Source organism: Lacerta agilis, chromosome 2 (assembly GCF_009819535.1).
Source record: "Lacerta agilis isolate rLacAgi1 chromosome 2, rLacAgi1.pri, whole genome shotgun sequence".
NCBI classification, from domain to species: Eukaryota; Metazoa; Chordata; class Lepidosauria; order Squamata; family Lacertidae; genus Lacerta; species Lacerta agilis.
Window position 1 is genome coordinate 109,551,270 of NC_046313.1, and position 12,621 is coordinate 109,563,890.

The 12,621-nt window shown below is 45.6% G+C and overlaps 1 pseudogene; it reads right to left on the reverse strand.

The window, feature by feature from the left end:
• Positions 1-2,797: 2,797 nt before the first annotated feature.
• Positions 2,798-12,621, reverse strand: part of LOC117042418 — a 42,673-nt pseudogene continuing 32,849 nt past the window's right edge.

Genomic DNA, 12,621 nt, shown 5'->3' on the forward strand with positions numbered 1-12,621 from the left:
ATGTGGGGCTACCTTTGAGGGTGACCCGGAAACTGCAATTAATCCAGAATGCGGCAGCTAGACTGGTGACTGGGAGTGGCCGCCGGGACCACATAACACCGGTCCTGAGAGATCTACATTGGCTCCCAGTACGTTGCCGAGCACAATTCAAAGTGTTGGTGCTGACCTTTAAAGCCCTAAACGGCCTCGGTCCTGTATACCTGAAGGAGCGTCTCCACCCCCATCATTCAGCCCGGACACGGAGATCCAGCGCCGAGGGCCTTCTGGCGGTTCCCTCACTGCGAGAAGCAAAACTACAGGGAGCCAGGCAGAGGGCCTTCTTGGTAGTGGCGCCCGCCCTGTGGAACGCCCTCCCATCAGAAGTCAAGGGAATAAACAACCACCTGACATTTAGAAAATTCCTTAAGGCAGCCCTGTTTAGGGAAGTTTTTAAACTGTGATATTCTAAATGTATTCTAATGTTTGGTGGAAGCTGCCCAGAGTGGCTGGGGAGACCTGGCCAGATGGGCGGGGTACAAATAATAAATTATTATTATTATTATTATTATTATTATTATTATTATTATTATTAATACGCCTTTCGCCATTCTGAAAATTCTGTTGCCTCTCCCTTTGCCACGGTCTGATTGGCTACCAGGGGGCCAATCACAGCTGTCAACTTCGCAAAGACCATTCCAACCCCTTGCATTATCTTACCTTCTATTATATAATAATTTATAATAATAATAATTTATTATTTATATCCCGCCCATCTGGCTGAGTTTCCCCAGCCACTCTGGGCAGCTCCCAATCGTTAAAAACAATACAGCATTAAATATTAAAAAATTTCCTAAACAGGGCTGCCTTCAGATGTCTTTTAAAAATAGGATAGCTGCTTATTTCCTCGACATCTGGTGGGAGGGCGTTCCACAGGGCGGGCGCCACTACCGAGAAGGCCCTCTGCCTGGTTCCCTGTAGCTTTGCTTCTCACAGTGAGGGAACCGCCAGAAGGCCCTCAGTGCTGGATCTCAGTGTCTGGGCTGAATGATGGGGGTGGAGATGCTCCTTCAGGTATACAGGACCGAGGCCGTAAAAGTCAGCACCAACACTTTGAATTGTGCTTGCAAACGTACTGGAAGCCAATACAGATCTCTCAGGACCAGTGTTATATAGTCCCAGCGGCCACTCCATGTCACCAGTCTAGCTGCTGCATTCTGGATTAATTGCAGTTTCCGGCTCAACTTGAAAGGTAGCCCCACATAGAGTGCATTGCAGTAGTCAAGCAGGAGATAACTAGAGCATGCACCACTCTGCCAAGACAGTCCGCGGGCAGATAGGGTCTCAGCCTGTGTACCGGATGGAGCTGGTAGACAGCCGCCCTGGACACAGAATTAACCTGCGCCTCCATGGACAGCTGTGAGTCCAAAATGACTCCCAGGCTGCGCACCTGGTCCATCAGGGGCACAGTTACCCCATTCAGGACCAGGGAGTCCCCCCCCCCGTCCCCCACCCCAAACAGTACTTCTGTCTTGTCAGGATTCACCTGCCTCCTTGGATGAGTCTCTTTTTGGGGTCAGGGAGCTGGGGTGTCAATAAACATGAAGTTCCCAAGTTACCTTTCTTTCTAGACAGCTATTCCAGCTCATCATTCCTCCCCATTTCCTTTTGCATTTGCCTTTTTCTTTTCACCCATGAACATCTCTCTCTGTGTGTGTGTGTGTGTGTGTAGATAAATATACAGTTGTACCTCTTGTTACGTCCACCTCTGGTTGCATATATTTTGGGATACGAGCACAGCAAACCCAGAAGTATACTTCTGGGTTTTCACCTCTCTCGCATGCACAGAAACGCTCTAGTGCACCACACACATGCACAGAAGTGCTCTATTGCACCGCATGCATGCGCAGAAGCAGTGCCTCTGCTTGCAGACTTTTCGGGTTGCGTACAGACCCCTGGAAAGAATTCAGTTCGTATCTGGTGGGTCCACTGTAACTGCAAGCTTAAATTCATACTTCATGCATCTGACAAAGGCCATTTCAAAAGAATTTCTGTTTTGGGGTGGGATTCAGTCACACACAGGTAAATTCAGGTTGCATAAATATAGCTGCTTTGGAGTTTCTTGAGCAACAAACACACTTCCCCAAAAGACTGCAAGAAAAACAACAACCGGATGCAATACGTGAGAATGAATTTTTTGAAAGGGATCTGTGCTTTAATAAAGTTTTATGAACCCATTACCAGCAAAAACCCATTTTGAACAACAACAAAAGTAGATTATTAGCAACTGGTCGAAAGGAACCCAAATTAGCCATATTCACCAACTGAGGAAGTGTAGGTGGGAATGATGCACTGACATAGGAAATCCAGATCCAACTCTATTCTGAGCAATATGCAGAAGTGCAGGGAAAGTCCAGAATGCCAGATTTCAAGCTATGCAGATCAACAGTCTTCAGAAACCTCTTGAAAAAGAGAGGATCGCCAAATAGCATGGCCCCCCAAGAATGAAAACAAACACTGCCAAATTCTTTTTAGGACATCCAGAGACATGACAGTCATCTTCACTTCCCGGGAAACCCGAGTGGAAAACTCCATACATTTATATGGTTTTCCCCGTGTGAATTTTCTTATGAATATTAAGGTCTCCACTACATCTGAACCTCTTTCCAAATATCATACATCTATGGTTTTCCCATGTGAATTAGCTGATGTTTCCTAACTGTCCATTTTGACTGAACCTTGTTCAACTTTCAATACATTTAAATGGTCTCTCTCCTGTATGAGTTCGTTGATGTCTTCTAAGTTTTCCACTTTCACTGAAGCTCTGTCCACATTCAATACATTTAAATGGTTTCTCCCCTGTGTGAGTTCGTTGATGTATTCTAAATGATCCACTACTACTGAAGCTCTTTCCACATTCAATACATTTAAATGGTTTCTCCCCTGTGTGAGTTAGTTGATGTCTTCTAAGGTGTCCATATTGACTGAAGCTCTTTCCACATTCAATACATTTAAATGGTTTCTCCCCCGTGTGAGTTCGTTGATGTATTCTAAGTGCTCCACTTTCACTGAACCTTTTTCCACATTCAATACATTTAAATGGTTTCTCCCCCGTGTGAATTTGTTGATGTTTTCTAAGTGCTCCTCTTTCACAGAACCTTTTTCCACATTCAATACATTTAAATGGTTTCTCCTCTATGTGTGTTCGTTGATGTCTTCTAAGGTGTCCATATTGACTGAAGCTCTTTCCACATTCAATACATTTAAATGGTTTCTCCCCCGTGTGAGTTCGTTGATGTATTGTAAGTGCTCCACTTTCACGGAACCTTTTTCCACATTCAATACATTTAAATGGTTTCTCCCCCGTGTGAATTTGTTGATGTTTTCTAAGTGCTCCTCTTTCACAGAACCTTTTTCCACATTCAATACATTTAAATGGTTTCTCCTCTAAGTGTGTTCGTTGATGTCTTCTAAGGTGTCCATATTGACTGAAGCTCTTTCCACATTCAATACATTTAAATGGTTTCTCCCCAGTGTGAGTTCGTTGGTGTATTCTAAGTGATCCACTTTCACTGAAGCTCTTTCCACATTCAATACATTTAAATGGTTTCTCCCCCGTGTGAGTTCGTTGATGTCTTCTAAGGTGTTGATATTGACTGAAGCTCTTTCCACATTCAGTACATTTAAAAGGTTTCTCCCTTGTATGAGTTTGTTGATGTATTCTAAGTGCTCCATTTTGACTGATTTTCCCCCCACACTCCATATGTTCCAATGGTTTCTCTCCTGTGTGAGTTTGTTGATGTATCCTCAGTCTTCCACTGTGATTAGAGCACACCCCACATCCCATGCATTTAAACTGTTTCTTTGTTCTTCCCAATGAATTCACAGATGGTTCCACAGAATTTTGGCTGTCATGTTCCTCACCTGTTTGGGAGGAAAGAGAATACTCTTAGACTTTCAAGAAAGACAAGGAACTGAACACGCGTTGTCAGGAACCCCCCCTCAGCGCTGCTGGAGAAAGCGAAAGAGCATTATAATTACCGAGATCCTCCTAAATTATATTCCAGCGGAGAGAGTTCTCAAAGCGAAAGTGCCTCCTCCTCCTCCTCCTCCCCCCTGCATTCCTCAAGTGGCGAGAGGCCAGCAGAAACAGGAAGGAGGGGTAGAGGCGAGGGGATGAAGCAGCCTTATGGCCGGGGGGAAGGCTGGGGGGAAGGTCACATTCCCACGCCAAGAAGTAAGGAATGAGACAGGCTTTTAGGTTATGCTATGCTTTTAATAGGTTATGTTATACTCTGGATTATGTTATGTTTTAATAGATTATGTTTTAATAAGGATGAGAGTGTTGGAGATATGTGCAAATGTGTATGGTAAATCCGGTCTTTGGGTGTTTGATTTTCGTTGTTGTGTATACTGTGTATATACGGACAATGACAATAAATAAATCTAAATCTAAGAAGCAGAGGAGGGAGGGGCGCACATCGGATCCCACGCTGGTTTTGCTGGGCAAGGAACAGGAAGTAGTTATTCCTGGGATCTGTATAGTCAGGGATGGAAGTGTTTCTTTTTGCTCTCACTGTACATATTTTGAGCACAATAAAGAACTTAGTTTAGAAGTTCCTGTGTCTTGGCTTCACTCATGAACAGCCACTGAACGTCCTTACACGCGTCAATCCCAATGTGCACCTTCTCTTATTTTAACATTGCTTTCTTTCTCCACTGCCCTCCCTATGTTCCAATTTTTTAGGAATGCAGATGAGATAATGGCAAGAACAACACATAACTCTATTCAGATTTAATAAACTGAATTATTTTATAATCTATGGTGGAATTGGCTTCTTAAACACATCTCTGTATTTCTCTTTTTCCAGGGAGAAAATGATCACAGGCTCGAGTAGCAGTCTCTCCTATTACTAAGAAGTAAAACTTTAGTGTTACTATGCCACATGTAACTGTAAGAATACTGCAATATATTGGAACAGGCCCTCCAGATGTTTTGGGACTATAATTCCCATCATCCCTGACCACTGGTTCTGTTAGCTAGGGATGATGGGAGTTGTAGTCCCAAAACATCTGGAGGGCCAAGTTTGGGGGTGCCTGTATTAGAACATAAGAGCCTGCTCAATTGGGCAAAGGCCCATCTAGTCCAGCATCCTGTTCTCACATCGGCCAACTAGATGCCTGTGGGAAACCAGCAAGCAGGATTTGAGCACAAGAGTCCTCTGCCTTCCTGTGCTTTCCAGGAACTAGTAGTAAGAAGCATTATTGCCTCGGACCGTGAGGCCAGAGCGCAGACATCAGTCTAGTCCTCTTTTTCAAGCTATCCAAGTTGTTGGCTATCACTGTCTCCTGTAGGATCGAAGTCCATAGATTGAAAAAGTAGAAACAGCGATGTCTCCAGTGGGGAGGGGCAGGCAGCCCAGAGGCTTGAGAGCCAAGGCTCTGAGGATGTTGGAGAGACCCTGCACTCCCCCTCGCACAGCGGGCGAGGAGGGAGACACGCCATTTCCATCACCCCAAATGTGCAGAGGGGTGAAACGAAAGAAGGGGTGGTGGAGATTTTGTAGAAAAAATTCGTCACAATCAGGCCTGCTTTCTACCAGGACATCAGATGAAGGAGAATATAAGGAATATAATTGTTATTATTGAAAATTTGGAAGTAAGAAATAAGAAAAAAGCGGCCTTAATGTTTATAGATGCTGAAAATGCTTTTGAAAAAGATAATTGGGGGGCGGGGGAAATTGGGGGGAGCATTTGGGAGAGGAATTGATGTAATTTATTCTTACCAACATGCCATGCTGATTGTTAATAAGGTTATAACAGGAAAGTGTAAAATAATGAAGGGGAAAAGGATATCCCCTATCACCATTATTTTTTATTTTCATATTAGAGGCCCTGGCGAGAGAGAAAGAGTGGAGAAATTAATTAGAGGAATAACAGTAGGAAATAAAAGCATATAAATTAAAAGCTTTTGCAGTTGACCTTGTAATTACAGTGAAGGATCCCAAAAATACTCTAGAAAAGATACAAGACTTTGGGCAGGTCACAGGCTTTAAACTAAACAATAAGACTAAGCTTTTGGTAAAAAACACAAGGGAGCAAGACAAAAAGGAATTACAACAGAAAGCAGAGTTAGTTATACATAAAAAAAGTCAATTACCGAGAGATTTTTAAAGACAATTACAAGAATGTGTGGAAATAAATAAATAGAGATTTAGAGATATGGGGAAGAATGAATTCATCATTTTGGGGAAGAATATATCCTCTCCATCTTTTCCTCTTTCTCCCTCCACCATCCATCTATCCATGTCCCCATCACCTCTCCCCTGGAGCTCACCAGATTTCTCCGAGGGTCCTGGGAGGGAATGCTCAGAGGTTGTGGGGAGGGACGCAGGAGACAGCCTGACCAGGTCAACCGTCCATCTTCCTCTTTCCATCCTGGCCAGGTCTGCAGGTTCAGTCTCAGCTAAATTTGCAGGTTCAGCTTCCTGAGGAGCGCAGAAATCAGAGAAGTTGCAGCTTCCTGGGAGGGAGGAAGAAGCCAAGTGAATCTCAGAGCCTCTGCAGGGATCCTCCTGCCTAAGACATTCTGCTGCCCCTGTTGAAACCCCAATTGGGCACACCCTTCCCAAGAGCCTCCACCCATTTGAAAACACCTTTGGCAATTCCTTTCATCACCTCCCTCCCTTTCTTATTTTTATTTTCGATATTCTATCGTTATTGGTTTAAAATCAACACATACACATACATACACACACACACACACACACACACACACAACAAAAACTTAGAAAAAGAAAAAAGGGTTAATTGTTTTCTTAATTTCTGGCCTCTATTTTTTTTAGTAAACTTTATCTTTATTTAATCTTGTCTTAATTCTTAATACCTTGTTCAATTCCAAGAGTTATTCGAAGCATTCTAAAGTTTTTTATATGGGGACACTGTTCATTTAAATATTGTCTATAGATCTCCCATTCCCTTTTAAACTTTTGGGTCGATCGATCTCTGATTTCCCCCCCGTCATTTATGCTACCGGGTAGTTCCATATACCGGGTATTCAAGCGTTTTTTACTTGCCACACTTCTTTTCATGGAATTTTATCTTCTTTTCATCCCTTGGCAATCAGCATCCCCGCTGCAGTTGTTGCATACAAAAACAACCCTTCCCAAGAGCCCCCGCCCATTTTCAAACACCTCTGGCCATTCCTTTCACCTGCCTGTCCCACCTCCCTTCCTAAGGCTGGCGTGGTACGCACATTAGTGGCCTGAGAGTAGAGCCCTTGGAACATAAGAGTTAATCTGCAAAGGACTGCTCTGAATACATGGGTGGCCCTTGCATGGAGATGAAGGAAGCCCCTTACTTGCATCTGGAACCCCTGGGAGAGGCGGGGGATCCGCTGCTCCCTCTGCCTTCGCTGCCTCCCCCTCTGTCCTCCTGCCCTGCAAACACCCTTTGCTCTTGTTACTCAGGGAAGAGAGGCGGCTGATGGAAAGAGCCTTCAAACCCATCCGCTTCCTCCTCTGCAGCCCAGTGAGAGGGGAGGAAGCTGCAGTGCCTGGTTCACTTCAGATACACACATCACATGGTATACTGGCATTTTGAATGAACAAGACCTCTGCCTTTCATGTGGTGGGAGTGGGGTGGGTTAAAAGTGGTGAGACTTCCCCCTCCAGTCCTTTTTGGAAACTTTTGCCATGAGTAAACAACTTAGGTGGCAAGTTCACAAGAGATGCACTTTGGAGCACTGCTTGCTCATCCCATGGGTGTTCTGTGGGTGTTTATACCACGTGATTCCTTAAAGGGGGTATTTCTTGAAAATCGAAGGCCATTTTGACAAAATGCAAGACTTTTTAAGACAGCCCTGTACAGGGAAGTTTTAATGTATTTTATTTTGTTAGAAGCAGCCCAGAGCGGCTGAGGCAACACAGTCAGATAGACAGGGTGCAAGTAATGAATTAATAATAATATAATAATAATATTTCATCCAAAGCCTGTAATGCATGCTGATCAGAGACTCTGTCCCAACCACCCCCTGAACGCAACTCCTGTCCCTTTGGGAAACAGGAACTTTGGTCATGAGTAAACTTAGATGGCAAGTCCACAGGAGAAGCACTTTGGAGCACTGCTTGCTCCTACTAGGTGTGTTCTGTGTGTGTTTGGACCTAGAGGACAGCAAACATGTTTACACCACGGGATTACTTAAAGAGAGGATTTCTTTACATTCGAAGGCCATTTCTACAAAATGGAAGACTTCTGAAAGGCAGCCCTGTACTGGGAAGTGTTTGATGTTTTTGGTGTTATTTATTTTGTTGGAGGCAACACAGTCAAGTATTGAATTTTTTTTAATTATTATTATTATTATTATTATTATTATTATTACTTCCTTAGCCTGTCCCACTATGCATGCTGATCAAACACTCTGCCCCAACAACCCCTTCCAACGCAACAGGGCTTCCTATTTTTACTGCTATTCTTTATATTTCTATACTGCCCTTCCTCGGATGATCACAGGGCAGCTTAGAATAGAAAAACACAGAGATGCACACCAGAGTAAGAAATAAAAAGGACAACCCTCCCCAATGCAGTTGTGAAGTCCACAGGTTGTTTAATGAGAGAAGAGGAATGCTTTCACCTGGTGCCTAAAGATAAGGCCCTCCTCTCAGGGGGTGCAGATATTAAAATTAAAATACAATTATTAAGGCGATCCAGGCCAGCAATGCTCTCCCCTTTCCCTGCAACTCCCTTTGCCCCAGATCCCGGGCAGAAAGAAGCCTCTCTCTATCCCCAGCGCAACCCCCCCTCCCCCCCCCGCCTTCAAGGCCCCCATTAAAAAACCAGCTCCCTTTCCTCCTTTCTCTTCTCCCCGCCCCGGGGCTTCTCATCCTGGACCCCCTTGCAAAGCCCCTTCCCTTCTTCCCGGCCATTGGCCTTGCACTCACCCGAAATCCTGGGCAGAGAGAGCGGGAATGGGAGCCCGCGCGTGGGAGGCAGGGAGTCACCCCCCTCAATTAGGAGGCTTGATTAGGAAGAAGCCGCCTCCTCCGCGTCTGCACGAGGCAGCCCCGCTTCCCGCCTCCTTTGCAAGCCCCGATTTTATCTCTGCTGGTGAAGCCGGAAGTCCAGGCAACTCTGGGGAGGAAGGAGAAGTTTCTCCCCACGCTCAGCCTCTTGTCCAAAGCATAATAATAACAATTTGATAATTGGGGGAAGGAAGGAAAACCTTGTAGTTCCCTGCCAATGGGGAGACGAGGGAAGGAACGTGCGCATAGGGAACACATGCTCAAACTTTGCCCCAGCTGGACTGGGCCTGCTTTGGACCCCGCTCTTGCAAGAACTTACTGTCCTCACTGCTTCACCAGTTTTGTTCAGATTGCATTTTAAGGAGCAAGTTCAAGGGTTTTTTTTTATAGGAAAATCACCTGCATTACCAAAGACAACAGCCAGGAATATAGGCGCAAAACGGCAGCCAGTAAGCCTGATCCTTAAAAAAACCCTAAAAAAAACCTGTTGCAACAGAACTTGCACCCACCACCAGGATGAAGTAGGAAGGAAACCCAGAACAAAGGATGGTTCCCACTTTTATCAGTTTTACAGAGTTACCCACAACACCCCTAAAATCACATCATGGATACATTACCAATTACATCACAAAATGAGAGGTGTGTGTGTCTGGCGACAGAAACCTTAGCATCAGGGCTTGCCCCCACCCTTCCATTGACCTCCACCATACACCCATCAAGTGATGCAAAAGAGATATTTACTTGTCCCTGCATGGGCGTACCGAAGGGGGGGCAGGCGGGGGCAGCTGCCCCCCTAGAAGCCAGCTGCCCCCCCCCCCCCCAGAAGCAAAAATGATCGGCGCCGGGCAAGAGAAGCCGCATCCCGGGCTGCCCGGCGCGTCCATTTAGGCTGAGGAAGAAGCGGGGCAGGAGGAGAGGAGCGGAGAAGGAGGCTGCTGTCCCTGCCGCCCAAGTTCCTCCCTTTGCCCCCCCCCCTTGCCCAAGGCAGCTCCTGTCCCGGAGGCAAGGAGGAGCGCGCTCACAGCGGCGGGCTGCTGTGGGGACGGCTCTGCTCACTGTGCTTTTGCCGCGTCGCTCTTCCCTCTCACGCCTCCCTCAGCCTCCCTCCCTCCCTCCCGGTGTTCTGGGAATATTAACACGTTTGGAGGGCTTGCCTGTTCCTGGCGTTGTGTTGTCTGTCATTCCTTCACCCCAACTCCTCTGGTTCCCCCCTTTTAAAGTTACTTTACTGCTCTGAAGTTGGTGTTTCCCTCTGTCCCCCTTTTTCTGAGCTGTTTAAAATCCCTGCTTTTCTACCGCTAGCAAAAATATCTCCTGGGTTGGTGTTTCGCAGCGTCCTTTTACCTGCCCTAGCAATTACTGTTGTTCAGCCCCTCCCTGCCTTTTGCTGTGTTAAAACCACCTTGTTGTTAAGACCCTCCTTGTTGTGGCTTCTCCCTGTTCCTTAGTTGCTGTTTTGCCCAGCAGCATTTAACCCTTTGTTTTCCACTTTCCTGCCTTCAAGTCTTTATCAAGTTTGCATTCAAGTCTGGTGACTTCTTTTTCAGTGTATCTGAAGAAGTGTGCATGCACACGAAAGCTCATACCAAGAACAAACTTAATTGGTCTCTAAGGTGCTACTGGAAGGAATTTTTATTATTTTTTTAAAATGAATTTCTCACTGCATTTAAAAATGTTACTTTCCTGGGAAGGATTTCCCAGGTGGGCTGGCGATGATAATAAATACTCATATTGTGAAAATAATAAAAGGTGGGCTGGCGATGATAATATATACTCATATTGTGAAACTGTACAGGCGGAGACCATTTCAGGCAATTGCCAACTCATAGATCCTTTTGGACCTGGAAAAAGGCAAAACGGGTGGAACAGTGGCGGGGCAGGAACAAGGCATAACAGGGCAGAACGGGGTTTGCAAGATATAAAAACGACTTCAAAATTCCTGTCCATGAACCTCAGCATTGACCAAGATGCTACATAGTGACCTTCATAGGAATCTGTGGCTGAAGGGGCCAGAGAAGGGTTAAAAAGGCAATGCATTGGGGAAAACCCCCTCCCAACAACCTGGAATCAAAGAGGGAGGGGAAGGAGGGAAGTAAAGCTCCATCTTATCCCTCCCAGCCAGGGGCGTACCCAGGATCAAAACTAGGGGGGGGCAAGCCATGGTCGTCCCCCCCCCCCCCGTTTTCCCAGAGTTGTCGACCTTTTGGCTGGTGGGGTGGCATGACATGGGCCCAGGACTCCCGTGATGCAGGGGGGAATAACCAGAGGCGTAGTAAGGTTAGGTGCAGGGGCATCTTAAGCATATCCGGCGCCGGAGTACAAAGATCCCTCCGGAGGGCCCCTCCCATTTCCCACATCATACATTCAACACACATTTAAAGCACATGATTTCACCCAGAGAATCCTGGAAACTGTAGCTTCCCACTCACAGAGCTACAGTTCCCAGGATTCTCTAGAGGAAGTCACGTGCTTTAAATGTGTGGTCTACTCTAGAACTGGCGTCAGCGGCTGAACATCTGCTTGACATGCGGAAGGTCCCTGGTTCGGTCCCTGACATATCCAGGTATGCTGGAATAGGACTGCATAAAAATCCCAGAGGGCTGTTGTCAGTCAGTGTAGACACCATGGAGCTAGGTAGGCCAGTGATACAACTCTGGTTAAGTTATCCCTCTATAAAAGTAATGTTTCATTTCCTCAGGTCATGTGTCCCTTGTTAAACTGGCAAAAAAGGAGGGGCCCCACCCATTTTTTGCACCTGTCCTGCCCACCACTAGTATGCCACCCCTGAGAAATGGCCCTTCATGGAAAAGGTTACCCATTCCTGGTTTAAACTACCTTGATATGTTTTATGAGTAAAAGTAATCCTAGCTTCATTCCAGAATTACAGTATCTGATGTTTACATAAACATTTTGGAAACAGATTTGTCAGGGGTTGGCTTCATAATTTCTCAAACTTTTTGGAGTCCTCTGTCCATAGGAAGCCCAAGTGAGCTAGTAGTATTTACTCAAGTTTGCTTGGCATTCTTCTTCCTCACTTACTGGAAAATTAAGTGTCTTCCTTGTATTTTTGAAGTAAAAGGTAAAAGGTAAAGGACCCCTGGACAGATTAAGTCCAGTCAATGGCGACTATGGGGATGCGGCGCTCATCTCGCTCTATAGGCCGAGGGAGCCAGTGTTTGTCCGCAGACAGCTTCCGGGTCATGTGGACAGCATGACTAAGCTGCTTCTGGCGAACCAGAGCAGTGCACAGAAACACTGTTTACCTATTTAACTACTTGCACTTTGACATGTTTTCGAACCACTAGGTTGGCAGGAGCATGAAAAAAAATTGGATTAAGCAAATAAGAGAGCCAGGGAAGTATAGCAGTTAAGAATGTTGGGCTAGGTCGGACCTGAGGGAGGCCCAGGTTCAAATCCCCACTCAGCCAAGAAGCTCATTGCATGACCTTGGACCAGTTGTCCTCTCTCAACCTTGCCAACCTTGCAAAGTTGTTACAAAGATGAAAAGAAAATCATGTTTACTTCCTTGGACACCTCGGGGGAAATGGAGGAGTATAAATGTAGTAAATAAAGAAAACAAGCAAACAAACAAACAAACAAATATGGACTGTGTTACTGGAAAGGT